Below are 18,834 nucleotides of genomic sequence, written 5' to 3' on the forward strand. Positions count from 1 at the left end.
GCAGCTGCAAAAGAAGCACCTATCTTTCTTGGACCAGGTTTTTCGTGTTTCTTGACGCCAACAGTTTTAAGGAAAAATAGTTTTGGGACCCTATACGCGGTAGAAAAAAGTTGGTCAAGAAATGGTTAACGAGATTCTGAAAAGAGACCCGGCCGTCACTGGAGGTGATTTCAATTCTTGGGTAGCTCAAGCAAAGATGGATGATAGGCTATGTAAAGAGGGTACCAGCAGTACTTCTCGCTGAGGCGCCCGGGAACCTGGTAGTCCTTCGCTAGTGACAAGTATGAGTGGGACAGTTTGCGAAGACTACACGCGTAGTTATTACCTGACAATCCAGTATTGGTCAACTAAATGATGCTACAAGGATCTCTTTGTGGGTGCGCAAAACGCACTCTTCTAATTAGAATGACTAGACATGTTAGCTGTGATATGTGACACTCCACGTAAATTAAACTGGAGCCAAGAAACAGACGACCCCCAGTTTACTTACACAGAGAATAATATTCTAGTAAACAATACAAAAAAAACTATGTTCATATTTACTATAGCTCAAAATGTTCAAAATAATGGAAAATATATTCAACTTAACCACTTTATGGCAAAATATACTATGCGTTTTTAAACATTCTAATGGTGGCAATGACTATTTTCTATAGTTCAGTTAACTATGAATTTAGGTATTGAAATACTATAGTTGCGGTAACATTTACTATGTATGTTAGTGTTATTTCACCATTTACTTCTGTTCAGTTCTGAATTTACTATGTATATAGTCAACTCAAACGTCATGTACCGACAAATTTCAGCTGACCACGTTTCCGTTGAAATTTACAACAAATATAGTACATTTAAATACCAAGGAAGATTGATATGCACCATTATGATGCAATTAAAGTGTTTGTTTGTTTGAGAAAATCCGATCCGGATAATATCGTAGGTGAGTGTCTAAAATATGTTTTAGGATAAATAACTTTTGTACTTGATTCCTTCACAGAAAAGGACACCAATCCACAATTGCAGGATTGGATTTAAGCCCGTTGTTTTACGCTATTAACGTCTGTAAGTACAGAAAACTAATTAAAACTAAAGGACTAGATGTAGATTATTTTGATTAGAAAATTCTTTTGACTATGTGTAAATAAACTTTTTTCTATGCAATCCAGCCTTTTCATTTTGTAGTTTTCGTAATATGAATCCAGTATCTTGAACTTCCTTTACTGACAAAAATGTCGACAAAGGAACCCAGTAGGTTCAGCCGGAAGATGAGCCGGAGTTCTGGATGGCTCTAGTTAGTATCCCGCTTCAGTGACACAGCCAATTCTAATTAGAGTCGGTTGTGTCGCTGGAGCTGGAATACTAACTAGAACCAGCCAGTTTTCCGGCTCATTTTCCGAGTGGACTTACTAGGGTATAGTAAAAAGTAGACTCCATGGTGTCAAATTTACTATGAATGAAGGATTTAACCCAAAAACAGTAGCTACCAATTTAACTAGTTTCACAGTGAAAACCAATATCATGCAGAAACATTGAAATACTACAAACATGATAAAAATCCAAAATTCATGATATGGTAAAAATAACATGTTGCATGGTTATGATAAAATCATAGTATTATCAGCTGAAAATCGTGGGTACATTGTTTTTAATTTAACCCTCTAATATAGTAATTTTTACTACAACTTTGTTTTGCGTGTACTAACTTTATTTTTTCTGGTATTCGAGTAATCGAATCAGTTACCTCGGAAAATATAAGCCCTGGGTAATCGAGTTTGACTTGTATTGCAAAAGACACACCTTATTAAAAATTTTATCTTAGAATTCTTGTACAAATAGCTATAAACAACTGATACACCAACTGAAAATACAAATCACACCATGAAACTCTGAAAAATCGACTAGGGCCAAAATAGGTACATTTACATTTACCATAATAGGAAAATTTTCCCTGGTCATTTTATTTCCAATTTCTCCACGAATGAAGCTTAAATTCATGAAATATCGCCAAAAAAAAATTGATTCGATTATCCGGGGTGAGATTTTTTTCAAATCCCCGGATAATCGAGTCCGACCTTTAATGTGCAACATAAAATCCCACGTTAACCAATAAATATTTCCGATCTTTATTTTATTTCCTGCGAAAAAAAATCGCTTTGAAAAAAAAATTGGTGAAGCGGAGAGTGTTAGTCTATTCAGTAAATTTTTATATAATAATGCTACGGCCCATAGCGATAGCTTAACGGACCAGTGCACAGTGATTCCACTCCATACAGAAGTTGGCAATAACCCAAAAGGTGTACAAAAACATTTATTTGATAACTTTTTTCCATGATTTCAGGTCTCTGAATCGATTTCCAACATAATCTTATTCGAGAAATGTATGATTTTTATCATGCTGAATGAACAAACAATTAAACGCATGCTCTCTTTATGAAAATGGATGTTGCATTTTCGATGCAATAATCGCTATCTATGGCAATCAGAAATTTTAATTCCGGTAGTCGATAACGATACGTAACTCACCAAAACAAATAGCTGTGGAATTTTTTTGAATAATTAGGAATCAATCTTTCATAAATATTAATGCAGTACAGTAATAACCCGATATTATTAACTAACCGTAACTTCTTTGTTAATCGAATGGAAAAATTAATAAAATCGAAATATATATGATTTTTTTTTTCAAACAATCAGTGAATAATTTCAAACTGGTTGGTTGCAGAAAATAGGAACCCCAATTTTCAATAAATGCAGATATTTTAATTTTGCAGAACCCTGCGATAACTTGTTGTCGAACTTTAAATCTTTGGATCGCTCTGAAAGAGTTCAAGTTCCTTGTAGAGAGAACGAATTCTATAAGTGAGTGGCGAATCTGCCTGAAAGTGAGATTAGCAATTATTCGATTTAATATAGACTGGAAATTGTAACTTCCCACAAAAAATATTTTTTCATAAGAATCTTTTTTGAAGGTACTTTACCTCGTACAGACTTCAAAGCAATTAAACTATTAATATATTTTGGACGAAAAGATATTACAGGGTATAAATCAAGATATTCAAGATATTCAAGAAATTCATTATATATTGAACATTATTGTCACAAAAATTAGTTTTATTTGGCTATTTGGCCTAGTTAAAACGCGAAATAAGAATAATTGTGTACCATATTCAAAATTATCGAAACCATCACTTTTAACATTTGTCATATTTCAAAACTGTTCCAAGCAATAAAAAAACTATTGAAATTCGAGATCAGCTTAGGCTAAGCTTTAAAAATTAATAAAAGATTATAGTAATATTCTTGATACCTACACCTTATCACACAGTTACCAACCATACAAAATGGGGATTTGGCGAAAAACGGATTTGGCGAAGATATTTTTTTTTTCGAGAATGATGACGACTTTTCTTAAAAAACGGTTTTGGGAGCTTTCATATTTGGACAAGTGTAAATGGTTAAAATTGAAATTGTGAAAATTTCAGATCGATTGGTTCAGCGGTATTTAGAATATTTTAGTCATCACGCGGTCACTTTTCGAAAAGTCGCCTCGAGATAATGACGTTGTGTAATTTATTCACATTTCAATGAAAACGTACCCGAACGTAGAGCACAGAAGACTATTATTTGTTTGATCCCGTTGATTTGAAACACGGCACACCAATACTTAAAGTTTGAAACAGGTCTCCGGAAATACACTGTGATATAGCTTGCACCCATGTATACCCCATGAACTTCAGAGTGCTCAGTTCGCCATGAAAAGTTCACCAAACGCTATTGAAGATATGATACTCACAAATATATGAAATTTATTTTCGGTTTTTGGCCAAGCACAACATATATAAATCCTTAAGGTAAAATAGTAAAAGTATGTATTTATCGAGCAATTTTTGATGAAATGATCATCTGACTGTAATGCAACAGTCTGCGTTTTGGCTCATATAAATGTCGAATTTTGATTGCATTAATCGTAATTCTCAGCGGTCAGTAATCATAAAAAAACTCAACAAAACTACCGACTGTAAAAATGTTATTAGAAAATTTTCATTCTCAGCAAAGTTACAATCTAAACAATCTTTTTTGAAGACATTAATTCTCTACCTTGAATAGACTTCCAAATTTATCGCAATATTTATTAAAGTCTCCAAAAATAAGTTTTCACAATATTTTAATACAACATAATGTTTCTGAATAAAGTATCCCTATATCACTAACCGTTTTCTTTGTGATAAATTCGTGTACAAACAAGCATTTCAAGCACTTTTGAATAATAGAAAAATAATGAATTTGATAAATTATTTCGTATTAATCCCATTTCTGTACAGACTCCTAATAGTGTTACCCAAAAAGTGCCGAAATGTACTTAATAAAAGGACAATGTATCTCTGCCATTCATGCGATTGATATTTCCCTCTGGATTCAATTATTGTATAGGAATAAAAAATAGAAATATGCTAGTTTAGGATTAAACACATAATTGAGCAATTTTTGCAAATGACAAGTTTAAATGATTAAATTATAAACAAACTATGAAATTATAAAATAAAATAAAAATAAGAATGTGAAAAAGAATGGAATGGAAGTACCGGCAGGCTTTTTGGTACTTTAGGTAACCACTTTTCCAAAAACTTGTTGTAAACAAACTTTCAAAAAGACGAATTTTGCGCTAAATCGTATTCAGAGTTGGTAGCACCCTCTCAGATTTTAAGGAAATTTTCTGTACATAAAGACTTTGTCACAAAAAGCCACTTTGCATACATTGTTTTTGCAAAAATGATCTAGACTGTATTTTGAAAAAACTTTTTTTTACCAATTTTTTTCAAATGGCTACAGTCTAAAAATGACAAGTCCTACAAAAAAATGTTAAACAAGTGATTTTCACAAAATTAGTCAAATAAGAAATGAAAAGATTGAAAAAAATCTTCATTGGCTCCTACACTGAAAAAAATCGATTTTAAAAATTTAAAGTCGGTTTGCAAATAAAAACCCATTTTTGATTTGGATGAAATTTTGTTCCAAGATAGGTATTTATGTTCCCTACTTACCTTCAAAAATTCAAGTTTGTCACTTTTAAGGAAAAAAGTTAATAAAAAAAACTTTTGCTTGACCAAACTGATTTTTTTCTTCAGTATATTTTTATCTAAAACTAAATCAATGAAAGCCATAATCATCTCAGACTCCAATAAAACTTGGTTTGTGAGAAGATGTCTAATTTAGCAACAAAGCATATTTTTATTTAGGGGTTAAGTACTTTTTCATTTTTCATAAGATCGAATTTTTTTTTATTACTTTATCTGAAAGTACAACTCCTTGAGAATGTTTTCCCATATTTTTATAGAGATCCGAGCAATAGATCGAAAGTTACAGTGCTTCCAAGCGCGTCTACCAAGAGCAGTGGTAATTTGAAATTTTAAACTCGATTATCTCGAAATGTAGTTTTACTAAAAATGGTTTTTTCGCGATCACGATTGTCGAAAAACTACTGAATCAATTTTCTTATTTTTTTCAATTGATCGTAATAAATTTTTTGCGTACCTTAACGATTCTTTTTTCATTCATAAATTTTTGTTTCATGGATAAGAATTTTTTAATACAATTTTTAGAGCTAAAAACAGCGTTTTTTACTAAAAACGTTCTCGAATGCAGGAAAAAGTTATTTTTTATTCAACTAATCGTAAAGGTACGGGGAATACTCATATACTAATGGATTTTTTTGAGTTTTGGGATTTTAGATGATCTATTGGTCTTCAATCGTGATCACCGTAAACCTCTTAAATAAAAACGGTTTTCGGGAAAAGCCGTAACTTCACCAATTATCAAAATATTTTTATAAACGTATGCTTGTTTATTTCACTGAAAAGTGTACTACCAAAATATTATAAGTTTGATGTAATGAAATAATTGCTTTATTCATTTACATAAATTCAAATTTTCTTGACATTTTTATCATTAAAAGGTATGTAACTCCTTAATCAAGAATCCCATTAAAAAGAGCTTACGTCATTAAACGAATATTTCATTATTACTTCTTTATTTTCTTGTTTAGTGTGAGGAAGAATCAGAGAAAGAAAAAAAACCACCACAACATTATGTATTGAATTTTATATATAACATTTGTCTTAGAATTATCTTCAAGCATGCTATTTTGTACTATTTTTATACAAGGGAAATATTTTATTATATTCATGTCTTCCAGTCTTCTAGTCTTCTAGTCGTCCAGTCTTCCAGTCTTCCAATCTTCCAGTCTTCCAATCTTCCAGTCTTCTGATCTTCGAATCTTCCAGCCTTCCAGTCTTTATTCAAGTTTGTTATGAATATTTACCAAGTTCGTTACTGATACTTTTTGCATGTATCAGGCAACTAGCAGCTGGGAAAATGGAATATGAGATGATTATGACTTTCATTGGTTTAATTTTCGATAAAAATGCACTGAAAAAAAGTCAGTTTAGTTTGGACAAGGAAAATTTTTATTCAAATAACTTTTCAACTAAATTTCATCCAAATCAAAAATGGGTATTTTTGTAAATCGACTTTAAATTTTTAAAATTGATTTTTTTCAGTGTAGGAGTCAACGAAGAATTTTTTCATTATTTTTATTCAAAAATTTGACTAATTTTATGAAAATCACTCCTACAACATTGTTTTAGGACTTGTCATTTTTAGATTATAGCCATTTGAAAAAAAGTTGGTAAAGAAAGTTTGGCCCTTTTCAAAAGACAGTCTAGATCATTTTTGGAAAAACAAAGTATGCAAAGTGGCTTTTTGTGACAAAGTTTTTATGTACAGTAAGTTTCATTAAAATCTGAGAGGGTGCTGACAACATTTGTTCGAGTTGGCGCGAAATTCGTCAAAAGTAGCCCTATTGCTCATATTTAGAGATTGTTGAAACTATGACAAAAAAATTTATCTTTAATTATTCATTTTTTATTGATTATACATATAATATAGGCATTTATTTTTGACTTTATTCTTTACTATATTTTATTCTATGTACTTTGATGATTTGCTAATTTTATTTCTTATTTTTGCTCATTTTGTTTATTAGATTCATTTTTGTGTTTTATTAATTTGAATCGTTTGATCAAGAACTTTTATATGATGTTTAAATTTTTTGGTTTTTATGAAATTTATTCATGTAATCATTTTTGTTCCTATCACTTAATTCATTTTAATCATTTTGTTTATTTTTTTCATTGTTTATTTAAATTGTTCTTTAATTTTTTCCATCATTTTATTTATTTGTGTTATTCTTTTTAATTTATTTTGATGTAATTTCCATGTTTTATTTAATTAATTTTATTAAATTTCCTCATATTATTCATTTTGTTCATATTGCTAATTTTATTTGCTTAATTCATTTCATTAGTTCTTTTCACTTTAATTATTTTATTCGATTAATTCGTTTTGTCTGTTATATAAATTTTATTCATAAATTCATTTGGTTGGTTCTACTCCTTATATTTATATGCTATTCATTTCCCTGTCTTCTAGCCGTGAGGTCGAATTTCGAGCATCGTTTTCCAGGATGTATTTATTGCGGTTTTTTTATTTCGCTGATCAAAAAAATTAACTGTTTCTTTTACCTAGAATCCCAAATAGCTCGTGTCTGGCCATAGTAACACTTTTTAAATCAAAACTCGTAAACACACGATATACTAAAAATTTTAGAACGGAACATGCCTACACAAACGAAAACACGACTTTATAGAAAACGCATAATAAAATAAAAGTTTAAATAGAATATTATTATTGAAACTTACGATTTAATCGGTTTTGCCAGGGTGATAGATATTCCATACATTTATAGATATTATATAGGTATAGATTACAAATATGTAAAACAAAAAAAAATATTTTTTGAAATCGCCCAACCAGAATTTGTTTATTTTATTCATTTAATACAATTTATTTATTTTATTCTATTCTTTTATTTCGTTCATTATATTCATGTAACTCATTACATTTTATTGTTCATTTTATTCACTTCATTCATTCTCACTGCTAGGTGCAATAAATGGTGTTTTTTTCGGTGTATTTTGTCAATAATTACCACTTACTATGCAATGATATTTACTCATTCGTCATTTCGATCAAATTTTCTTTTATAATTCACAATATTCTTAAATTGTTTTGATACGCCATTTTAAAAACTGTCTTGAAAAAAAACATTTGAACGAAAAAAAAATTCTAGGGTGGAAACCAACATATTAATAAGGTTTAATATAAATTGAACATTGTCGATACAAAAAAAACCCATTTTATTCGTTAGTTGGCCTGGTTAATGTGAGAAGTACTGTTATGGGCCAAGTGCAAAATGATCAAAATATCACTTTTAACATTGGAAGGTTTATTTCACAATAGTTCTTAATAATCAAAATAAGACATCAAAATTTGAGATCAGCTTGGATTATTTTCTGGAAATCAAAAAAAAATTGGCGATTATCAACTTCATACCACTTGATACCTAGCCCTTGCGTAAGATTTCCTTAAAGTACACAAAAATTGCCACAAATTAAAGTTGGAGTGATCCGTTTCTGCCTTTTCCTTCATATTTAAAAACCTAGTTGTATTATTGCATTATAGCGCCATATGTTTTCCATGAAAGGAATGAAAAACATCTTTCAACACCCCTAGTTCAAAATGCTCTGGAGAGCTTATTTGTCATACGATAATCAAGAAAATTGGAAGTATGATGTCTGAAGTGCCGTAGAATTGGGAAAAAATAATATGGCATATGAATTAAATAAAAACTTTTTGGGGGTTTTTGCCATCGCGGCACCACTGTGCAGTGGAACGTTGATATGTTTATGGGAAACTGGGCGGTTGCCGGCGCTGGTCGGTTGTCGGCACCCCTATGTAACTTTTGACAGAAAGCAGACAGGGACATTCTGATAAATATTATTTGTGTGTTATACTGCCGTAATCCGCATAACAGTCCCATTTGCTATGGGTTTCCTATGCAGGTGGGACTGTTATGGGTATCACAGCAGTATATTAGCACGTTCTTTTTGTGCCGATTGCTGAAGCAAACAAACTCGTATGTTCTGTTCTACAACCAAAATATTTTTTGAACAAGTGAAAGTTACTAAATCGGTTGTCGGCACCCAAACAAGGTCGGTTGTCGGCACCCCATTTTTTGTGGGTAATTCTCTATAACCTAATCAATACGGGTATTTTCGGAACGGGCATGACGAGTAGATGCCAGACATCGATTTTTGACACTAGATTGAAAACCAACATGGCAAATTTCGGTTTAGCGTTTTTGAAAATTCACATGGTGAAAGCCCACCTGGTCGTGTTTTCACCGCTGGGTAGCACTGTATACACTAGATTATCACGACCAGGGAGACAACGTTGTCGAAATTGATCAGACTTAAATAGGAAAAGATATTGAGTTTTTAACGAAGTGCTGTCTAATATCCACGAGCTTATTTGTATTGCCAAAAAATGTTTGGGTTTAGCTAAATATTATGCATGTTTAGAAAAATCTTAATACGTAAAAATATTAGTTCTTAATTTCATGAAATAGAGGACACCACCACGAACTTTTCAACGACGTTAGAAAGGTCATTGACTTCTTCAGACGAATTACTCCAAAAAGTATTTCATACAACTTTGTGGAAGGCACTTACTTTCTATCTCACTCCATTGAAAAGATAGTGTTGGTGCAAATAATCTTCTTTGTCATAAGAATCTAGTGTATACAATGCCACCTAGCGGCAAATACACGACCAGATTGGCTTTCTTCATGTAATATATCAATAAATCCCACGCATATTTCAAGCACGTTGGTCCGGTACTTGGAATTAGCCGATTTAACTAAAATTTTGAGCAGACACTCCTGGTGGGACTAGGAATCGACTCAAAACAATCGATCAGGCTGCCAGGAAAACATCTGATTTTGCGAAACGATTTACACGATTCAGTTCTATAGCTCCCAAATTCTTACTATATCCGAATTTGACCGGTTTCCCTTACAATTTCAAAACAATTCTGACTAAGATTCAGGCATCATATGCTCTCGTTGTTAAAACCGCATACCATCTAACCTGTGTTGAGCAACTGATTTGAAATGACAACAGTAAGTAGCAACTTGCCACTGGTCGGCGCTTCGATCGGCCAGCAATCGCTATACGAGACTTGTATGCAAACTTGGATACAATGGTGACTCACGCATGCGAATCTGTATGCGATGGTGATTTTCAACGTATTTTCATTTAAATATTTACACAGGTTTTCGGGAAAGTTTGTTCTAGCTTATATGTCTTTTTTCTGTGGCATTAACGCACCAACTTTTCAATATACATATTGTGCTTCTAATGAAGAAAAACATTCAAAATGCTTTTGATGGTAACTGAAATGAATAAATTGCCTTTTTTCATTGAATCTTGATGATTTTAATTTATATTTTTTTATATTTAGTAAATTTTCTTAGGGTGCCGACAACAGACCACATTCTTGTAAATGGCAAAAAATTATCATTTTACTAAATTGTTAGTAAAATTCTTCATGGTGACTGAATAAACTAAAATCTTTCACCGGTTATTAGCTAAGGCTTCTAGCTTTCCATTGGTATGCGTATGCCCCTATATCGTGCAATTGGAATAATGTTGTGAGCTAAAAACACAAAAGTGTACCGACAACCGACCACATTCCCCTACAATATGCAAAAATAAAAAATAAAATAAAATATTTTGATTTACCACATTGATCGCGTACACACAACTTTTTATGCGCAACTTCTTGCACCCAAAACAAAACCTCGGGAGCGTTAATGCACCTGTTTTTCTGCTCTCGAACTGTGAGCGAAAAGCTCCCAAATGATTCGTTAGTGTTCAACCACCCTCTGGCACAAAACAGAAGGCGTCACTGACAATACTGAAAATATGGCGGCCGTGATGCAAACGAAATCATCCCACACAACACGCAGTCTCTTGAAGCAGCACTGCCACCGGAGGAGGAGCTCATCGATGCTCCCCTTGAGGACTGCTGGACCAGTACTAAAGCAGCCATAACCAGCACTGTGGAGAGCGTCTTGGGATACGTACAGAGGAGTCGACGGAACGATTGGTTCGATGCCGAGTGCCAAGAGATATTGAACGAGAAGAATGCAGCACGCGCAGCGATGTTGCTTCAAGCCACTCGTCAGAACGTGGAGTCATATCGACGGAAGCGAAAACAGCAGACTCGTCTTTTTCAGGACAAAAAGCGCCGGCTGGAAGAGTCTGAGAGAGAGGAGATGGAGCTGCTGTATCGCTCTCAAGAAACGCGGGCGTTCTTCTAGAAGCTGAATGACTCTCGCAACGGTTTTGTGCCACGGCCCGAAATGTGTAGAGACAAGGAAGGTGGCATCTTGACGGACGAACGTGAGGTGGTCGAAAGGTGGAGGCAGTACTACAATGAACATCTGAATGGTGCGCAGACGGACAATCGGGCGTTCGAGGAGGACCATTATGTCTGGGCACAAATCCCCGACTATGTACGGGGAACGCGCCATTTGAGCCAATATATTCTGATTCCTGACCATTATGTCAGTGTCGCAGCCGACTGGGATGTCCACTATGAATGAGGTTAACGAGACTATTCAACAGCTCAAGAACACAAGGCAGCTGGTAAGGATGGTCTAGGAGCGGAACTCTTCAACGTGGGTCCGGAGAAACTGACGGAAAGCATGCACCGAATAATCGAAAGAATCTGGGACAGAGAACAGATACCGGAGGAGTGGAAAGAAGTGGTCATCACCCCGATATACAAGAAAGGCGACAAATTGGACTGTGAAAATTACAGAGCGATTACAGTGACAAATGCTGCTTACAAAGTGCTATCCCAGATTTTGTTCCGGCGTCTATCACCGCTGGTAAATTGATTTGTCGGGAGTTATCAGGCCGGTTTCATCAACGACAGATCAACAAACGACCAAATCTTTACTATACGGCAAATCCTCCAAAAATGACGTGAATACCAGGTCCCGACACATCACCTGCTCATCGACTTTAAAGCCGCATATGGCACGGTGGACCGTGTAGAGCTATGGAAAATGATGGACGAGAACAGCTTCCCTGGGAAGCTGACAGGACTGATTAAGGCTGCGATGGATGGTGTAAGGTGTTGTGTCAAAATTTCGGGCGGCCTCTAAGGTCCGTTTGAAACACGCAGGGGACTAAGACAAGGCGATGAGTTGTCCTGTCTGCTGTTCAATATAGCGCTGGAAGGTGAAATGCGAAGAGCGGGGTTCAACATTCGGGACAGTTCGTGTGCTTTGCTGACGACGTGGACATAATCGATAGAAACCTGGAGACGGTAGCAGATCTGTATACCCGACTGAAGCGCGAAGCAGCACGAGTAGGACTGAAGATAAATGTATCTAAGACGAAGTACATGCTGGCTAGCGGAACTGATCGCGATAGGGAACGCTTGGGCAGTAGTATTAATACGATCGACGGCGATGAGTTCGAGGTGGTTGACGAGTTCATCTATCTAGGCTCATTGGTGACTGCGAACAATAACTCCAGCCGGGAGATCAGAAGGCGTATTATTTCTGGAAGTCGTGCTTACTATGGGCTCCACAAAACTTTGCGATCCAGGAAGCTTCACCTTCGCACGAAATGCGCCATGTACAACACACTGATTAGACCGGTGGTTCTCTACGGGCACGAAACGTGGACAAAGCTCGAGAAGGATCTGCAAGCACTCGAAGTCTTCGAAGGAAGGGTGCTGAGAACGATCTTCGGTGGTGTGCAGGAGGATGGCGTGTGGAGGAGAAGGATGAACCACGAACATGCGCGACTCTGTGGTGAGCCAAGTATCCGGAAAGTAGATCATGCTGGAAGGGTACGGTGGGCGGGACATGTTGTGAGGATGCCGGACAACAACCCCCCCAAGTTGGTTTTCACCTCCAACCCGGCAGGTACAAGACGGAGAGGAGCGCAGCGTTTCCGGTGGCTGGACCAAGTGGAGCAGAACCTGGCGAGTACCGGGCACCTGAGTGGTTGTAGACAAGCATCAACTGACCGAGTGACATGGCGGAATATTGTGGAACAGATTAAATCATGTTAATATGATGTATAATCAGGAAATATAATAATATATCATGAGTATGAAATTTACGACTTAACGAGTATGTGTCGTCATAGCACGGATAGTAAAAAAGTGTTTTAGTAAATAAATGTTTGTAGGCTCTAATCTAGGAATCATATGCTCGGATTTTTTTCTGGAACATTTAGTTATGACATATTTATAGTACCGGAGTAGTAAACGAAACAAAACGAAATGACAGATTGCGTATGAAGGGCGAGATGAAGGAATCCAAGTCATAGAAGAAGGGGGCTTCGTGAACGGCAAATTGATACGAAACCAAACACTAACAAAGTATAATTGTGAGACTTGATTGCGACATAATCCAAATGTCTAGAACACATAAATCTCTTGAATTATTCAAGCCGAGGTCGCTGAGATTTTTCTGAGTTAAAAAATCTGTGGTCACGTCTTCCTTCGGAAGGGAAATAAAGCCGCTGGTCCCCGGTCCATGAGTTGATGGATCGATATATAGTCCAGATAGTGAAGTCACCGCTCTGGCGTCGGCAACGAAGAAGTAGAATCGAACTTCTATATACTTACTAACAAATATCCTCCTCCCGTGATACTTGTGGAGTGCGCAGTAGTATATACGGCCTCACGCAAAAGCAAGTATCGGACTAACATTCCTTTCCTTCCGCGATCTACATTCGGGCCTGGCCGGCGCCGGTATTGATCAATAAACACTTTAGGATTACCAGGAGTTGCACATTGAAAGTTGTTTCGCTACTCCCAAACATAATTATCTACTGATACCCTATGCAACTTCAGCTAGTCCAGATCGATAACGGAGTAACAGTCAGGGGTGGTCGCACAAGCTCAAGCTCTAATATATTTGAAACGGGTTATACGAAACACTTGCGACTTTCATTTTCGGTTGCTCAATTTAATAGTAAAAAATTCTAAAACCATGTACACTGCCATGTTTTATGCTATACTTTTAAACTAATTTCAAATAAACAATTATTTCACTAGGTGATTGGCATTATATAAAACGAGTGGCACCATGTTTAGGACTGTGATGAGGACGCCTACGCTCGCCAAAGGAAATATTCATTCTTGCGTGGTGATCTAGCAAGATGACCGAATCTTATCAACAAAGCGTGATTATGCGGCCTAACACGGTATCCATTGACATCTGCTGAAGGAGAAAATACAGCTTCAGTTTTCGGAAGTAACTTTCATCCAGTTACAACACGTCAGGCACGCGGTGCTGATAACCTTCAACAAATTCGCCCAGATGAAAATATTAATTACGCAGAACAACTTAACCTTCAAAAAGGCAAGCTGAAAATGTGACATCAAGAAGCATCGCTCCTAAGACTCAACGAAATCAAAAGCCTCTTTTTTGTTGTTTTACCAGTGAGGGAATCGAAAACGCCGAAAATTGGAACCTTCAATCTCATCACATTCGGAAAATAATTTTGCAAATCGTTCTAATAGTAAGAGCCATGCAAATACCGCATGCGCCCAAATATGGCTTTTTTGATACTGATCATTTTTCCCAAAGATAACGTAGCACCAATCTATAATGTTTAACAACAAATATTATCGTTAAATTGTGGGTTCAGATTGCTTTGCAATTGGAAATGTTTTCCACTAGCTTACGCACAAGATAAATTTTTTTCGCCGAATTTCACAATCTTTAGCTATTTTTTTTTGGTTTACCTTGAATACCGATGTGCAGTTTCACAACCATGCCTTGCGCAAAAAGTTCCCCACTCGGGCGCACCGAAAACAACACCAGGTGATTGGCACGAAAACTCTCAACATTGGCCAAGGGCCGTGTGAAACGAAACAAAACTATAGCAAATCCAGCAAGTGCAGCGGCAGCGTAAGTGATTCAAAGAGAAAATTGATTTCCCTTGTCGATCGAAATTACAAGGCATTTTTTAATTGAAAAGTCTCAGCTTATTACATTTTAATGAGCTCTAAACATGCGACCCAAACCCGGGTAGGCCGGGTTGAGTGCAGCCTGAGGCGTTGCTTCTGCAGCTATAAATCACTGTTGTGTTTCACCCAAGCAAGCCAGCCCTGATCGTAACTTGCAGGAAGGTCACCGTTGGGGGCTCTTCCTGCTGTCGAAGGGATCGAATACATGAGCGGGCAAGACCGCTAGCTAACGGCGCGCCATTAGCTGTTAATGATGTTTTAAAACATGTGCTTTTCATACATTTGAGGCTCCACTTCCGTGCATATGTTGGAATGAAAAATGTGCTGAGAGTGAAGTTTATCGTTTTAGCGGAACTATTATAAATTACCATTTTCCAAGGTGTCCCTTGAAGTAAGCCGACACAGTTGAAATTATTCCATTGTTAGGCTAATTTGTGTAAAGTCCTAATCTCTAGTCAAATCATAACGCTCATTTGGTATGCATTACCGAAGCCATAATCTCAGTCGCAATTTCGGAATCGGTGACACTGCTTAACCTAAATCACCTTTATTGATGAGATTCCAGTCGCTCTCTTCTGTCCCGATCGGCGCACCGTATTGGTTCTATCCTTCTAACCCACAAGTTAAATTTCCCCACGGAATAAATACCAATTCAATTCAATTCCTCGATATGGCGCGGAAATTGCCCCGATACCTGATGTCGCTTCCGGCTGTGTACAGCATTTTCGCTCACAGGTACCTACCGCCGTACAGCAGATATGGTTCACTTGAATATAGCATCACGAGCCACCACCATCCAGGACGCCATGCTGTCAGAGGATTCGCTAGTTACTGGCATGATGTTAGCTTCTAGCAGTACACCGACATCCATTCTGCTATCAAACAAATACATACACACACACCAACTGAGCTGGTGTCTTTCGACTGGTTCAATCGAACCAATTGAACGGGAAGTGTGGAGAATTCCCGCATTGCTTGTGTGCATTTTCACTCGTTGCCAGCCTGTGGTTTTTGTTCAACACTCAGAGTGCCACAGGTCTGCTGTATAGGCCAATAGTTTGCACACTTTTCCTGGACTAGACCGGATCGTATCCCCATCAGTCTGCTTAGGTCACCCACGTGATAGGAAATGGCCGGGTTCAACTTGCGATTGAGACGTTTGGATACTTATAGTTTCGCTTCACTGTCCGGTCGAAAGCAATTTGACTTGCTTTGAAATGGGTTGTGAATTGAAATAGTAATAAACGAATTTCAATATAAATAAAAGCATCTATTACCACTTACAATGAGTAATTCATTATATTTACGATTGCTTTATATGTAATTATACCAGATTTTCTTACTTTCTTACAAAAACAGGTGCAAAATCCGCTCAAACTTTGAACATTTTGCTTTTCTCATGGAGTAAGGTTTTTGAGATCAATTTAGTTTGAAGAATTGAGACAAGCAGGACCCTTAAGACACATTCCACGCACTTCTTATCGCATACCTCATGAAAATAAATCTGTTAATATAAGTAAAAGTTTTTCTGAAATATGTTGGTATAGGTTTAAGGCTCCCAAATCATAGATATATAAAAATTTTTAAAAAGAATTTTATGATGCTCGTCAATAAAAACCAGTAATACATTTAAGACTCGTTTTTAATAATTGAAAATATTTTCCCGTACCACACCGGTATGTTCGTAATAAAATTAATTTGGATTAATCTTAAATTCCATTTTATTGTATACATATTGTACAAAGGTTTCATCTTTGGACGCAGATTTTTTGAGTGAATGGATTGCCGGATAAAAGGGGGCAAAAATTGACCATTTTTGCGTTGTCCACTAACGCAAAAATCATGTTTTTTTTTTTTTCAAATTTTCACGAAAACAATGCACGATATCTATGAAATATTTTCAGAAGCTATTAGTACTCATCAATACCTTTCTAAAAATGTGCTATTTGTATATAACAAACTTTGCAATCGTTCTTTCATAGGGGTGCACTGAAGTGTTGTCCCCTAACGCTTTCCGTTACAGTACGGTACATCCTTTTGCAGAGATACTTTGGGAGCCTACAGAACAGGATATGGACATAAAAGATATAAGCAACCTGTTTCAGAAATAGCGCAGCCATGCAGTAATATGAGTGGCCTAAGGGGTGGAAAGAGAGAGGAGGGGGGGGGGGGTATGCCATTAATGGGAAGGCCTACCTTATAATATCGCAAAATAATCGAGTTTTTATTACATCTATCAATGGATAAACTATCTAAGGATAAATCAACAATTTCAGAACAGGGTTCAAAGATATGGAATGGAACGCAATATACCAAACAAGTATGAGAGCGTACGGAAGAATTTCGTCATAGGGAATAACACTCGCTTGTCCTCCTTAAATATTCTTTTAAATTGACGGGATAACACTGTCCAATACACGATCGGGGAGCAGAACGAAAAAAATGGCGAAAGTTTTGGGTCCCAGGAAACCCCTGGTGAAGAAATTTTTGAAAAAAATTGGAACCGGGCTTCACAGTTTAAAACCAAAGTTTGTATAGAGAACTAGGGGTGTTCAAGAGGCAGGATATCAATAAAAATGGTCATCTTAAATTTTCGCATAAAGTCTTACATAAATGCTTATTACATCGAAAAAGTAATCTATGCAAGTTTTTAGCGCAATCGGACATCATTAAGGGGGTGTGGCGTTTGAATATTGGTTTCATAATATAAGAAAAATCCAAAGGGGGGAGATGTTGAAAATCGAAATTTTTTTGTCGGAATATGTCTAAAAATAGCATGAAACATCAGCATCTAGTCTCAAAACAAACGAAAACTGCTGAAAACAAATTATAATTTTTTTTTTAGATTCAAGGACTTGGAAATTTTCGAAAAAATGATTCGAAAATCAAAAACTAGGCTTGGTAGCAGCACAAATAAAAATTGGAGTTCCAACTAAATCACAGTGGAGGAATTTTTGAAAAAAAAATGGAATGGGACTTCACAGTTTAAAACCAAAGTTTTTGCCGAATTTTTGTTGGCTGGGGGTTTGCTGAGACTCTCGGCTGATGGTAGTTCGGTGAAGTTTTGTTGAGTTTCGATTATCAAGTTTCGATGTGTACAGATGAACCTGCCCAGAGGCCGTGTGGTATCCGGCCTAGAAATGAGCCACTGGAGTCCTGCTCCCATGTCGTAGGAGGCGACTGAAAGTAGGAGACCCTAAGTCAAGGTGTAGTTCCGTGCCGAGGACTTGATGACTGGAGGGTCTAAAATATGCCAGTCGCGCACGGAGCATTTTGGGTTTTGCCCTTACTGTGTTATGCGAATCTCTGACACAGTGGAGTAGTTGTTGCGTAATTTATGTTGGAGATGAAATGTACAGTTCTCTAATCAACAATGGTTAGAATAGCACAAATCAATCTCCAACATAAACGTACAGCAACTATGAATTTATCTCGACTCATGCAGGAAGGTAAAGCTTCCATAGCATTGGTTCAAGAACCGTATTTCCATAAAGGAAACTTCTATTTTGGAAAGTTACTTAACATTGCCTTCATTGCTTGCAATAAGACAGGCATGACTAACCCACGTGAAATGCTTCGTGCTTGCATTCTTGCAAATAAGGCTATTGACGCGTGTCTCATATCGGAGCTCACAACTCGCGATATCTGTGTTGTCACAGTTACATTGACTGTCGGAAACGTAGACAAATATATATATATATATATATATATATATATATATATATATATATATATATATATATATATATATATATATATATATATATATATATATATATATAAGTTAAGAACGAACCCGCCAGGACCCATTCAACCCATCATGGCATCAATTCTTTATCCATATTATCATCATCGTCATCATCCATAGTGACA

At 36.2% G+C, this 18,834-nt stretch overlaps 1 long non-coding RNA gene across 1 annotated transcript; it reads left to right on the forward strand.

Annotated features, from left to right (window-relative positions):
• The first annotated feature begins 607 nt into the window (after positions 1 to 607).
• Positions 608 to 1,158, forward strand: LOC131683050 (uncharacterized). Its single transcript, XR_009304341.1, has 2 exons — positions 608 to 937; positions 995 to 1,158. It is a non-coding gene; the product is annotated as an uncharacterized LOC131683050 (long non-coding RNA).
• Positions 1,159 to 18,834: the final 17,676 nt, after the last annotated feature.

This window comes from Topomyia yanbarensis, chromosome 2, assembly GCF_030247195.1.
Source record: "Topomyia yanbarensis strain Yona2022 chromosome 2, ASM3024719v1, whole genome shotgun sequence".
Classification (NCBI taxonomy): domain Eukaryota; kingdom Metazoa; phylum Arthropoda; class Insecta; order Diptera; family Culicidae; genus Topomyia; species Topomyia yanbarensis.